The 15,352-nt window shown below is 40.0% G+C and overlaps 1 long non-coding RNA gene across 1 annotated transcript in view; it reads left to right on the plus strand.

The window, feature by feature from the left end:
- Positions 1-15,066, plus strand: part of LOC138283222 (uncharacterized) — a 33,914-nt gene extending 18,848 nt beyond the window's left edge. The window contains exons 2-3 of the long non-coding RNA XR_011201136.1: positions 2,748-2,828; positions 14,986-15,066. This is a non-coding gene — a long non-coding RNA (uncharacterized lncRNA). The remainder of the gene's footprint in view (positions 1-2,747; positions 2,829-14,985) is intronic.
- The last annotated feature ends 286 nt before the right edge of the window (positions 15,067-15,352 follow it).

The raw sequence follows: 15,352 nt of genomic DNA on the forward strand, positions 1-15,352 counted from the left end.
AGAGAGAGAAGGATTGCATGCTTGGAGTGGTCCTGGAGATGAAAGTGGCACATATGTTGACAGACAGTCAATGTCTATCAAGTTTAATTTTTCATCGATACCATGCTTACAATTCATTCTGTGGAATTCCCAAACCTGGCCCTCCTGGGAAGTGAAGCCCACATTATAGGGATTAGCATCAAACAAATTGTCAATCAGGTTGCAGCAGACGTTCCAGTTAAAAATGGCCAGCTGGAGAATAAGCACCAGTTTATTTTGTGCGATTCAAGTTCTGAGAACTTATTGGGAAGGTACTTGCTCTGAAAAATGAACTGTGTGATTCATTGCAAACCGGATCATGCTATGATTGAAACACAATATGAAGATTCTGTGTTCAAGATAAATTCATCAGATTTGAGAGTTGAATTATTCTCAGTTTTAACCAAAGAAGACCTGCCTCTGGATTTAGGACATAGAGTCAAAGATGACGTATAGGAATTTACAGGAAAAAGAGATTGGACTGATTAAAAGAGCAAAGACAGAGAGAATGAAAGTCAAACTAGATGTAACATTTCCCAGAAAAAGACAATACATACTCACAAAACAGGCAGAAGAGGGAATGAAACCAGTGACTGAAAAGATGATTGATCAGGGAATTCTCTGGGAGGTACATGGTGGTACTTGTAATTCTCCTATGATGGGAATTAAGACGCTGAATGGCAATTGGAGAATCATACAGGATCTCCGTAAGATTAAGAAAATTGTTGTTCTGTGTTGTCCAGAGGTACCGAAACCAGCAGTGATTTTGTTTCAGATTCCATCGGAGGCAGAATTATATTCAGTCATCGACTTATGCCAATTGATTTATGCCAAATGTTCTTCTCAATTCCTTTGAATGAGAAGTCGCCATTTTTTTGCGCTTCAATTTTTGAATAAAGTTCTTGTGTGTTGTAGAATCCAACAAGGAAAGTCCTTAATTTCTTACTCACTTCTTGAAGAAAGGTATAGAAAATGTGAAATTGTCATACAATTCAGTCTAACTGCAGTCTATTGTTGACCTACTGGACAGAAAACTTGATACGATTGCCTTCATCTAGCTGAAAATTGGCATATGGGTTCTCCGGCTAATATGCAGTATTGTAAGAAGGAAGCCATATATCTTGGGCACCATATTCAAAAGGACGTGAGAAAATAATGTTTTTCTCCAGTTCTGAAATCGGCCACCCATAGGGAGCTTTGGATGTTCCTTGGAATTGTTGGGTACTCTCATCAGTGGAGTCCAAACTTTTCCTTGATGACAAAGCCTTCAGTAAGGTTGAGATGTAGTGATATTCAGTATCTGGTACCATTTGATGATGAATACATTAATGCATTTAAGAAACTGAAAGAGAGTTTATGTCATGCGCTTGCACTTGGGGTGACTGATTACAATTTGGCCTTTTTTCTGTTCTGTCATGAGGAAAATGGGTGCGCACTTTTGACTCTTATACAGAAACATTGAGGTTTAATGCACCCAGTAGCCTAACTGTTGAATCCAGTAGCTGTGAGTCTCCCAGATCATTTGAAACCAGTCGCAACTTTTTGCGTTGCCATTGAACAAAGTGAAGGGATTTTTATGGGACATACTTCAATTTTATATGTTCCACATTCAGTCAATCTTCTTTTTACCTGAACGAGAACAAAACATATAACAGCAGACTGACTCATTATGAGCAGATCATACTTAGAGCAGGGAACATCTCTATTATGAGATGCAATATTTTCAACCCAGAGACACTGCTTACTATTTCAGATAAAAACTGTGAAGACAGAGAAAATGATGAGATTGATGACCAACCAGATCACAACTGTATGGCAATGACTTAGGTATGTAGAACAATTAAGACCAGACACTAAAGAGACAACTTTGGAAATGGCTGATATGACATTGCTTGTTGAAGCTTCTCTTTTGAGAGACGGATATGCAGCATTGAGAGGTGTAAATACAGTATGTTCCTTTTCTGAAACCTTAGGAGCATCATCTTTGTCAAATGTTACTTCAGTACAAGTGGTAGAATTGGTTTCATTAAAGAGAGCTTGCTGCTTATCAGAGACTTTAGATGTGAAGATGTATACAGACAGCCAGTATGATTTTAGAGTTGTCCATGAATATAGTCAACTGTGGTCACAAAAATATTTTATGACATCTTCAGGAGCCCCTTTAAAAATGGTGCTTACATCCTGAATTTGTTGAAAGTGTGCACACATAGAATACTACATTTATAAAATACTCTGTGACTCTTAAACACTCAGGAGGGGACCCCAGTTATATGCTGAAAATTAATAGCTGCAATTCACACATTACAATACATTTACATATTCTTTTGTGAGTCAAAAATGAGAGTTTTAGTTAGATTTTTAAAGTTTTATATATCTTAAGTATTCAATCTTTCTTTATTAGTCAATTTAAGGTTTTCAGAACATTGCATAAAGTGTGTGCTGGTCCCTATTTTAATATTCCAAGTTAGTGAAGTTGAAACATTTTAGTCACAAAATGTTAAAAGAGAACAAACATTCAAGACGCAGTCTAGTCAGTGAAGCTATCAATACTCACAAAAAATGCTGTAAGAGGCACTGATAGAGGATAGTCTAGGCAGATAGCAAAGTCTGTCCAAGTCAGGAGCTCTGATAGAGTCTGAGAGTGAAAGTGCTCTGTGTATACATATGCTACGCTTTCTGTTCTTTCACACTTCTTTTACACTTTATGTTATTACATGTGTTTGATTCAGGATGGAAAGCAGCCAATCATCAACAATTAAGCCATGAGATGAGGACAGCTTCTGCGGAGATGGCAACTTCTAACAAAGAAGGTACTACTAGAAGATACATTCAACAACATTTCCACATTTTCCCACCGCCTTGGTTTCTGAAAGAGAAGATATACATGTAAATGTTTTGCACAAATAAACTTTGGTCATACTCATTCCCATACACCTCTACACCAGAGCCTATTTATAAAGAAGCACGCTTCAGATTAGTTTCACATGTTTTGAAATTCCAAAGTGGGTCAAGTGGTTAAAACAAATAATATAGATTTGTTTAGCACAGGAAGTTTGAGTCATGCAACGACCAAGCAAGAGTAAGAGTTACAATAGAAATGTTTATGCTGAATTAAAGTTTGTTGGAATCTGTTAACATCAGCAGATCAAGCAAGTAACGCAAATATCGATCATGCAAAGTGAGAAGTGCACATTTAAATAAAGCTTTTGGTGAGGCCTACATTTCACTGACGTAGTTCATTAACACAATGGATTTTAATTTTAATGAGATCTCTAACAACTTTCCCCATCTGATGGTCTGGAACAATCACTACATTTCATTCACAAATTTATTTCTCAAAGTTCATTTTCATCTTTATCCTCAGTATCTAATCTTTTCTTTTCATTTTCATGTTTACTCTCTCTTTCAGTCTCGTATATTCGTCATTCACTCTGTCACTTAATTCCAAATCCCTTTTCATTCTTTTATTCATGCCTCTAGTTCTTTTCTTTATTCAAATCAGTTTTATTGCCTTATGTATTGCTAGTGTAGAGAGAAAGCAAGCTACTAATATTAATATAGGAACTAATATTGTTTTAAGAACTCTTCCTCCTCCTATTGACATAAGCCAACTAATTACTGCAGTGGATCCTTTTGGCAAAGCTTTGTACTATACTTGTGGATTCTAGAGTTTCAAGATCAAGCTTTAGATCAGAAATATTCTTTGCATACTCTACTCTTGTCAGGTACAGATGTACAACAATTCCTAATTTCCAGCATCTTGCAGACTCCGCCTTTCTCTTCTAGTAAGATATCTAATGCATACTGGTTCTACAAAACCATAGATCGAACTGCTACAAGCTCAGTGTCTTCCACTACTAAAACTCAAGAGGTACTAGTTGCAAATCTATTAACTACTTTTGAAAGTTTTCTGATTTTCTCATCATTCGAAACTGCTCCTATAGCAAGTATGATTGCCCCAAATATGTCTCCCACTAACTGTGTTCCCTCATTCACACTGTTTGAATATCTTTTGTGTGCTGGTGTCATTGTTAATTTATTTAAACTCTGTATGTGACACATTTCGGAAAAAGTAAGCCTAAATAGCAAATACCCTCCAAATAAACAGGCAGTCTAAAATGTGTATTCTCTCCACATATAAAGTATACTCCAGGTATTGGTGGATCATCTTCTTGGAAATTTTGCCATGTTCCTCCAGACAATTCAAACACATGCTTGCAATTTCTATTTCCCACTGGTGTCTTTCTCCCACCATTTCTCCTCTTGAACACACATATTTTCCCTTTGTGTTTTGTGGCTAATTTAAGCTTGGGAACAGACATTTTGTTTCTAAATGTATCTTCTTCCTTTCTGCATACATATTTCTGAACGTCCTATTTTTTATACACACTTCTTGCAAATTGCTAATTTCTTCTTCTAACATTAAAATAAAAGCCTTTTCTTGTGACTTCATTAAGCATGTTAGGTTTGTCTTGTGCTTTAACAGTGTTTACAGGAAGAAATAGTCTAAAGTAATGCCAGGCAATCTCCATTTCCTTAGCCTGTGGGAGTAAATTCATAGTTTCCATTAGTGGAACTTTAGAATGTACCATGTCAAAGTTTTAGTAATAGTATTCAAAATGTTGTTGCTTATACACTGGGACATATACTACAGAAAATAGCATAGGAAAGTGGAATATGATGGTTGAAAACCTGTTCATCTGTAGAGGATGTCATGTGTGCACAAACATAATAGTTTTTAATATAAATAGCGTTAGTGTATTCTTGAATCAATCTAGAGTAAACATTAATTGAATAATCTTCATTCATGTAATCTACAAATTACATGAATGAAGATTATTCAATTATTCTCTTTCCCATTAATCAGATTTGAGATATTAATACAAAAAATAGATGGATTTTGGACAGAGTACAGTAGGACTGCTAAGACATGGGGGGAATTAGTTGAAATCATTTTAAGATTACATGCCAGGCTTAGATTTCCAAGTGTGATTAGACTATTATGTTTTCAGCTCTTCTTCATCTGTACTTGGCTCAGATGTTGCATTCAAATATTTTACTACAGCATTTTCTGTGTCAGGTGTGAAGTCTATAACACGTGCTATTGCTATTCCTACTAAAACTATTAGGGCCATATTTATGGGCAAGTGGCGTAGGGCATCGCTATACAATTTTGTGAAAAGGCAGGAATGCACCGGAAATATGAAATACAGTGCATTCTTGCCCTTTTCCCCTGCGCTAGTGCACAATTGGCTGCCTAGAGTCAATGCAGGCACCCTTTCAAGGGTGCCAGCATTGCATGCAGGATTGCATTTGTACAGGAAAGAACACGATCCCGCACAACAACAATCCTGGAGGCATTTTCCTTTTTCTATGTGTGCTGCAGAATGCTGCACACATGGTAAGAGGAAAAAATGAGAAAAAATGAAAATATATATCCTCGTTATGCCTACTCTGGGGAGGAATAAGGTGTTGGTGCTGCCCCAGGTGTAAATGATTAAGTAAATCTGGGGCAGTGTCAAAATCCATGGGTATTCCATGGGAAAACACACGCAACACCCTTGGAATGCCTCCTTGGCGCAGAGTAAGGCAGTGCAGTGACTTGGGCTGCTTTGCCTTACTCCATATCTATGAGGCCAAGCAAAGCCATGCAAAGTTGCTTTTCGTGGCCTCATAGATATGGTTGAGAGGCTTGCGCCACCAGAGCGTTAAACAAAGTGATGCTCCGGCAGTGGCAGCCTCTCATAAATATGCTCCTAAGTGTAAGTAAAGTGTCTAGTAAAGTCCCTAAAAATATTTTGCACCTGGTTCTGTTAGCATTACATATGTTGTCTCTAAAACCAGATCAACTACCAATAAGTCATAGTGACAATTGAACAATATCTGTACGCTCTTCTTAAGGTTGGTTTTCTTCTTGCATTGGTCTTTTTCTTTTAATTTAGTTTCCTTTTTTTAAAAATTATTTTAGGCTTGTTAATCATAATATCTTGTACAGACAATCCTTAACCCTACTCCGTGTTCTAAAAAATTATACCTAATCTTCAGCTGCTCCTTCTGACCTTGGTACTCTTGTTATCTTCTTGTTCAATTAATTATGTTAGTCTTTTTATTTCATACACAGTTCAAATAAGATCTTAGTTTTTTTATTTCTCAGTTTTGAATTTTCAGATCAGTAAGTCTTTTGTAATCAGGGGCTTTCAAGGTAGCTCTAGCAGTTCCTTGCACCAATCAAGCAAGTCAGAAATTGGAACATATAAAACTTGACTGGCATAATATGTCCATTCAGGTGACGTATATCTTCGACAAGGAACTCTAGACCTTTTTGATCTTCTGAGTGTATTTGTTCTTCTTCTGTGTCACTTATACCACTGAACTCTGCTTCTTCTCTGATTGCCGGTGGCATTGATTCAGCTGACACACTCAATCTTGATTTCTTTCTACTGTAAGCTTTGGGCCATCTTTTATTATGTGGATCACTTCTTGTCTCTGCTCCAGAACCTGTACCATCTCCTGGATCATCAACATTCTCTACTTCTGGAACAAGAATTCACTTCAGTAGACTGTATTATCAAGTCTTCTCCAGTGCCACTTTGTGAGATGTCAGTCAGTTCGACCTCTTTATCTGTCAGATATTTTTCACTCCTTACTTCTTCTCGCTGTCTCTGATCACAGTCTTTTTTTTTCTTGAGTCTATTCTATTACAATGTGCGGTGGTATGTACACCAGTGCTCCTGGTTCTGGCTCCTTGAACACTATGGGGGTCATTTTGACCCTTGCGGTACGGGTCCGCCAGGGCTAAAACGACGGAAGCACCGCCAACAGGCTGGCGGTGCTTCCAGGCGTATTACGACCGTGGCGGTATTCTGCCACTTTTTCCCCGGCGGTGTTAATCCGCCTGGGCAGCGCTGCTTGCAGCGCTGCCCAAAGGATTACGAGTCCCCGACCGCCAGCCTTTTTCTGGCGGTTTGCACCGCCAGGAAAAGGCTGGCGGAACGGGGAGTCGTGGGGCTCCCCGTTCCGGCATGGGCAGTGCAGTGGCCCCCTGACCGGGCCCCATGCAGTTTTCACTGTCTGCTATGCAGACAGTGAAAAGTGCGACGGGTGCAACTGGACCCGTCGCATGGCCGCAATACCGCCGGCTCCATTTGGAGCCGGCTCCTATGTTGCGGCCGTGATCCCTGCTGGGAAACCAGGTTTCCGCCCGCCAGCCCAGCGGGGATCTCCAAATGGCTGCGGTGGGGGTGCGGCTGCATGGCGGTCAGTTCTCTGGGTATGTGAAGCATGTACTCAGTTTGGGATTCCAGCACATTTAACTCCCGTGTTTGTGATCAGAATCACTTGATAGGGGCCTTTCCAACGTGGCTCTAGACAGCACTTCCACACATGCTTCTTGACTAAGACCCAGTTACCAGGACTAAGGCCATGTCACTTCTCCTGGTTTGGATTTGTGGTAACAGCTTCAACCTGCCAAGAGACAGAATGTACCACATCACCCAATCCCTTACAGAACTGAGTACCATGTCATCTCTAATATTCACAAGTGCATTTGCTGAAACTGCAGGTAATCTCATTGATCTGTCCATAAGACTCACATGCGGCAATAAACCAGTTTTCCTGTCAGGTGTATTGTGTAGGCTCATCATCACCAGAGGCAAGGCCTCAGGCCATTTCAGAGAAATTGAAGCACAAACCTTTTCCAATCTTGATTTAGTAGTCCCATTTAGTTGTTTGACTATAATCGTTTTGAAGCATTGACTGGGCTGAATCAGAAACATTGACTGGGACCTGAATGAGCTAATTCTGCTCAGGATAGTGTGTCTGGTAGCAGGACCACAAGATTGCTGAAGGTTCTGAGCTGAAATATCGCTGGGATCCAGGGAAAATCAGGAGTCTCTGAATGAGAGGGTCTAATAACACTTGGAAATCTAAGCCTGGCATGTTATCTTAAGATGATTTCAACTAATTCCCCCCATGTCTTAGCAATCCTACTGTACTCTGTCCCAAATCCATCTATTTTTTGTATTAATATCTAAAATCTGATTCATAGGAAAGAGAAATCGGAGACCCTGGAAGAAGTGGACAGGTTTTTAGAAGCCTTTTTTCTCTCTTATCCTACTCAACATATTGAGCTGATTGTGACTTTGGATTTCAATATACACCCATGTAAGGACTGTTTTCTGTATGGCCCAATGATACAGAAGGGCTTCCTGTTGAACAGGTTCATGTTAAGCACTCTCACTATGGGAACTTCCTAGATGACCTGGCAGAAAATTTTAATCTATGTAATCTTCTTTCCTTACAAGCATATAAACACCCAGATGGAATCCCAAAGGGGTCCTGGGTGACTTGTTTAAATCATAAGTGAATCTCTGGGTACCTGTCCTAACCCATTAAAGGTTTGCATCTTGAGGCCTGGAAGCAGTCAGTAACAGTCCCTATATTTAAAAAGGGAGATCGAGAGGATCCCTTATGTTATAGGCCGATTCCACTGATTGATGTGGAAGTGAATATTATAGGGAAAGGGATTCTGGAAAGATTCACTATCTAGCAAGTGAGAAGGGAATTCTCTCCAACTTATAATATGGGTTTAGACACAGCAGAGGCACAGTTGAGCAGAACTTAAATTTGCACCTTTTGATATCTAAATACACTAGGACAAAAGAGGGCACTGTCCACATGGCCTTTATGGACCTCAGGTCAGCCTTTGATTGTGTTAACAGAGATAAACTTTGGTTGGAGCTGGGCTCTTTGAAGGTGGATTGTACACTTGTCTCCTTTTTGAGAGAACTACATAGCGGACTAATGGGGGTGGTCAGATACGGACCTATATGTTAATGTTCCTAGTCTTTTGTACTCAAAAAAGGTGTTTGTCAGGGTTGAATCCTCGCCCCTCTTTCATTCATCATGTATATAAATCACCTAGAGCAGGGCCCCGTTGATACCATCTGTGATGCCCATAGTGATGATGGCAGACCAATTCCAGTACTCGTATATGCTGATGATGTAGTCCTAATTGCCCGTGCAGCTAGAAGCCTTTAGCGACTTTTAGATACATTTATTGATTTTATGAACAATTTGGATTTATCTACGAATTTTAAGAAGTCACATCTTATTGCGGTAGGTTCCAAGAGTCCACAATCTTGCAAACTCTCAACAAGAGTGGAGAATTTTTCTTGTTTGGGTTTGTTACTTAATTCGAGACTTAGCTGGAAACCTCAGCGTTTTAAAAATGGAAGGGTTTAACAGAGAGCCATCTCTTTATGATTTTGCCAGACGCACCGGACATAATACCTCAAAACTTTTATTAGACATAAATAAGGGTAAATGCGTCCTGATGGCTATCTCTGGCTGTGAGATTTGGGGGTATACTAATATTGATTGCATTTAGGTGATTGAAAATAAGTTCCTGATGAACTTACTGGCAGTCTTCCAAGGAACCCCATTAGAAATGCTTCATGAAAAACTGGGCATGCCTTTTATCTCAGATTTTATTTGAGCTCGTCCACTTTTATTATGGTGTTCTAGCTGGCACAAGGAGGATTTACATTTTAATAGGCTTACAGTCCAGGATTGCCTGTCCCTAGATAAAGCAGCCAAAATTCCCTTGTTACAAAATGTCAAGAAATCTTTTCATGAACTAGGGTGCCTAGGACTTTTTTCCAACCCTGGGGATGTAGTGAAAAGTGATCTTGCATGGGTTAAACAGACTTTCTCACAGAGGATGGCAGGGGAACGGGAGAATTCCATCTTAACAAAGCAGTTTATGTGCAAGTATGTCATGGCTAAATCTGTTAATAAGATAGAGCCCTACTTCCTCCTGAATAAATCAAGCAGACATTGCTGTTGTCTGACGTTCTTCAGGTTGGATATTTTCCATCAGTTGTCTCCGAAGGGGGCCTGGTACAAACGTTCTAATTTGCCTTTTTGCAACTGTGATAATATTTCTATTTGTGACACCATGCATATATTACTACTCTGTCCAAAGTTTTCTAATCACTGTCACAAGTATATCAGGCCTCTTCTGTTCTCTGAACATTTTATACAAATTAGACCTGCATATCTTTACTTACAGCTGCTACCGAAACCCAAGTTGCGTTTCTTCATTTTTCCCTTTCTTTCATGTGTCCTATCTGTAAGCTTTTAAGTATTGACATTATATTATATGAGGATAATGATGATACATTTTTAGTCTTATTTTAATGTTGAGCTATGGTTTTATGATATTTACTTGTCATATTTTCAACTGATGTGTATTTAACTGAATCATGATTATTGTGACATACTGTTATTGTTTTATAAGATGCATACTTATATGATTTTTATCAAAAATTGAATAAAGTTTGTTATTGATTGATATTATTGATTCTTCCACTATGCCAGAAGCTTCTGGTTGATAACTGCAATGGAGCTTCTGTTCAACTTGTAATGCTGCACCCACTATTCTTATAATCTCACTGTTAAAGTGAGTACCTCATTCTGATTCTAGTGAGATAGGCATACCATAACTGGGTACTAACTCCCTCAACAGTAACTTTGGTCAGTGAAAATATAATTTCTTCAGGTTGGATATATTTTACCCATCTATAGAAGATGAAGACAATCACTAAAACATATCTCAATCCATTGCAAATGGGCATTTCTTTGAAATCCATTTGCATCCTATTGAAAGGACCCCCTGATCTTTCTACATGATGTAGTGTATCGTGTGTCCATTTGTCTACATTAATTTGCTGACATGCTACACATCGATGAAACAGGTCTTTCACTTGGGCTGTGAATCTCGGATTAAACCAGAACCGCTCGAAAGTATGAATCATTGCATCTCTACGTAGGTGAGTTGGGCCATTGAAATGTCTTGTGATTGGAGATAGCAGACTGTCTGGCAAAACGAGTCTTTCATTCACTGAAAGCCAACCACTGTACTCGTCTATTCCATATCCAGCTCTCATCCAACCAGGTTACTCTAGCACATTTTCTTGCATTCATCTCAACGCATCCCAATTAATAGCCATTCTCATTAACATGGAAAATATGTTTTTTCCTGTATTTTCATTGGTAAATGAGCCATTAAATGTACAGGCACCAATTGCACAATAGTGTGGCACTTCATCAGTGTACCTGTTGCCGACTGTGACATAAGTATTGTCACTTCTGGTTGCCGCACACTTCACAACTGCAATTTTAGTAGAGAGTTGTAGAGCTTCCAATAGATTTTTTACTTGTTCCCCATTTCTAATGGGTCGAACTAGATGAGGTCATAAAATCTGGCTGTGACCACAATTGCCCAAAATCATGGACAACACCAAATCCATGCTGACTATCTGTAAATGTAGTCACTCTCATTTCTGCTGTCAAGCTGCAAGCTCTAGTAAGGGCAATTAGTTCTACACCTTGCGCTGGAGAAATTCCTTGAAGCCATGATGCTTCTATTACTTCTTGAATTGTTCAGACTGCATAAGCTGCTCTCAAAGAATCTTCATTTGTTCCCAAGCATGAGCCACCAGCAAACAGAATATAATCTGGATTTATTAAAGGCTCGTCTTTTATGTCTGGTCTTGGTTTGGTATATAAATATGTGACATCAAGATAATCGTGTTCAAAATAATCAGATTCTTCTGCCTCAGGAATGGGTAACAATGTGCTAGGATTCAGTACTTAGTGTGACAAAAGCAAACAGACACAAATGATGGACGGAATAGAGAACCAATCAAACATTCACCCCCAGTCACAGATCTGGGTTAATCCATCAATTCTTTTGCTCACCATGCCACCCCAGTTTGGACCCAGCCATATGCAAATCGGTCTTGACCCTGTTCCCCATGGGAACAGTCCAGCCCGAACTGCCGGGCCAGGTCCTCCATCCAAATTACATTCACCTGATACACTTTGTGTAGTTAAAACAAATTGCCTTCCTTCTCCTAATGTTTGAATAGTTTGTGGTGGTGTCCATACTACAATCTGTGAATTTTGTGATGTTGATATAAACCCATTTACTGGTTTACCCCGTTGTTTCCTGAGCCAATGGAGCTGGAGCATGAATAATCTGTGCAGGCATTGTTTGCGGTGTAATCATTTCAGTAACCTGTGCTGGAGTTCTAACCACAGTAACTGGAGCATATATGTGTGTCACAGTTTAAGCTGTACTCATTGGTGCCGGAGCACTTGCAACTGCTTTCTGAGTTACAGGCTGTGTAATAACAGGATGTACAACAATCGGTTGAGCTATTACTGGTGTGTTACAAGTGGTTGAGTCAATACAAGTTGTATATTCTTAGGCTGTACTTCTTGCATCGGACAAGTAATTTGGGAAACACCTAGATCTGTTGGAGCTGTAGCTATGGTCACATTATTCACTAATTGAGTTCCATCATTTGGCCTACGACCTCCATATGGTGGTGGATGTGTAGCCAAGAGTTCACCTAATATTGTCTTCAGAGTCCGAATCAAATTGTATTTCAGTTTTTACATCCTTATCTCCTTTAATTATTTTCTTACAGGCTTTTTATATTCTTATATTCTTGTACTCTCTTCTGCATGTACAGATATAGGGGGTCATTCTGACCCTGGCGGTCCGAGACCGCCAGGGCAAGAATGACGGAAGCACCGCCAACAGGCTGGCGGTGCTTCCGTCCTCATTCTGACCGCGGCGGTACCGCCGCGGTCGCACCGCCGGGGCCGGCGGTCTCCCGACATTTTTCCCCCGGCAGTGATAATCCGCCAGCCTGTTTCTGGCGGTTTGCACCGCCAGGAAGAGGCTGGCGGTAAGGGGTGTCCTGGGGCCACTGGGGGCCCCTGCACTGCCCATGCCACTGGCATGGGCAGTACAGGGGCCCCCTAACAGGGCCCCGGCCAGCTTTTCACTGTCTGCATATCAAACAGTGAAAAGCGCGACGGGTGCAACTGCACCCGTCGCACGGCCGCAACACCGCCAGCTCCATTAGGAGCCGGCTCCTGTGTTGCGGCCTCATTCCCGCTGGGCCGGCGGGCGCAAACTTGGTTTGCGGCCGCCGGCCCAGCGGGAATGTCGGAATGGGGGCCGCGTGAGTGCGGCCGCATTGGCGGCCGCATGGCGGTTTCCACCTGGCGGGCGGCGGTAGCCGCCCGCCAAGGTCGGAATGACCCCCATAATCTAGTACCTTCCACTATAGTCTTCCTCCATACCTGTGCTCATTCATCCCAAACTGCATCTGCATAATTTCTCAGTGCTCTCTTAGTTCATTTTTGAAATCTTTCACTTTCCCTAATTTGTGCCATCTTCTCCCATGCTGTAAGTGCTTCAAATTGTGTAGATCTAGGAGGTGACTTCTTTTCATGTAAAACTTCTCATAATCTGACAATAATTCCTAAATTAAATGTCTCCCATCTAGGAAGACTCAACTCCCCTTCTCTTTCAGTGATCTTGCACCACTGATGAAGCCAAACACATGTATGGAACCCTTTTTCAAAATATATGCAGGCATATCCTCAGAAAGTACTTCCTCATACTCACTAACTGGAACCATTATGTCACCTCTCATTAGACTCCTCATAGCTTTGAAAAACTTCAAGATCTCAAATGTAACTAAGCAATTTAATAATCACAATTACAGTGTTTCAATGTTTTGAATTTGTTCCACATTCACCAGAACACCGAACCCCTTTATCAAATCACAATAGAGCTTAGTAATTGAATAAACCAATGCCTTCACAGGTTTTGCCGAGATTCAATCAATTACAGCGCAGCATTACACCAACTGACCACTACCAGCATAGCACAACATGATGCAACAACTCGCTCCTTGCAGTGGTTCGCCCTTCTTTACAATCTTCTTCTCTAATGAACAAAAGAGAAATCTAATAACTAAGCAACATATGATGACATTAATCTTTGTTTCTTCTAAAGAAAACCAATAGTATAAACCAATAATCAGACTAGGTTTTACACCTTCCAATTCCCATTGAAACCTTTTCTTTTGCAACAATAAGTTTTCGACCTGCAGGAAATCACCTAATCGGTGTTGTGTTACCTTTGCACATTAGGTTTCACAAGCACCAATTAAAATTAGAACAGTCCCTAACTATGTGTAAAGTTGACAACATCTCAAGAATAACACTTCGTTTAGCAGACAACAAAACCTTATTTTTCTCTAAATATCTTCATCTCTATCTCGGGATCTTAGACTACTTCTGAGGCCAATAACCTCTTTATCAAAGCGCATAAAGCCTAAACCATAATAATTGGAAATCAAATGATCATCAGAGCATTTTCAATAAAACCACAAATCACAATATGCACAATTTTGACGCATCACCCTATTCCCCAATTCTTCAACTGCAGTCTGCAATCTCTTCAGAAACCACACCTCATCAGTCCTTGCAGTCGGCTTCTGGGCACTCAGGTTTTTATCTAAATTTGGGCACTTTTTAATTCTTGCAGCTTACCTCTGCCATCCAACTTTTTGGGAGTGTGGAGAACCCTAAATTTATAAAACACTCTGCAACTGGTAGACACCAATGAGGGGACCTCGGTTATGGGCTGAAGAGTAAAATAAGTTTAAATAGACTTTCAGGAGTTAATCATTAGTCTCTTAGTTAGATTTTAAAGTTTTATTTATCATAAGTCTTGAATCTTTATTAGTCAATCTAAGGTCTGCAGAACATTGAATAAAATGTGCCCGCAATGTATCCCTATTCTAGTATTCTAAGTCATTAAAGTTAAAACATTCAAAATTTTCAAAAGAGAACAAACTCTCAGGAGGCAGCCTAGTCAGTAAAGCTATCAGTGCCCATAAAGAATACTGTGATAGGCCCTGATAGAGAATAGTCTAGACAGAGAGCAAAGTCTGTCTAATTCAGGAGCTCTGCTATTGTCTGAGTCTGAGAGTGGGTGTGCTCTGTGTGTGAATGCTATGCTATATGTTCTTTCCCTGGGACACTTTTATACAAAAAATCCAAAGATATACATTTTATTACATTTGTTTCATTCAGGATGTAAAACAGCCAATCGTCAACAATGAAGCCAAGGGATGAAGATAGCTACGGTGGAGATGGCAATTTCTAACAAAGACAGTACTACTAGAAGGTACATTCAACACCATTTCTACATTTTACCACCTGTTTTCGTCTCTGAAAGAGAAGACACTCATGTAAATGTTTTGCACGAATAAACTTAGATCATATTCATTCCCATACAACTCCACAATAAAGCCTATTCATATAGAAGCAGGTTTTAGATTAGGTTAGCAAGTTTAGAAATTTCAAAGCGGGTCAAACAATTAAAAAAGAATAAGATAATATAGCTTTCTCTTAGCAAAGGACATTTGTGTCATGCCCAGGCCATGCAAGAGTTACAATA

Source organism: Pleurodeles waltl, chromosome 3_1 (assembly GCF_031143425.1).
Source record: "Pleurodeles waltl isolate 20211129_DDA chromosome 3_1, aPleWal1.hap1.20221129, whole genome shotgun sequence".
NCBI classification, from domain to species: domain Eukaryota; kingdom Metazoa; phylum Chordata; class Amphibia; order Caudata; family Salamandridae; genus Pleurodeles; species Pleurodeles waltl.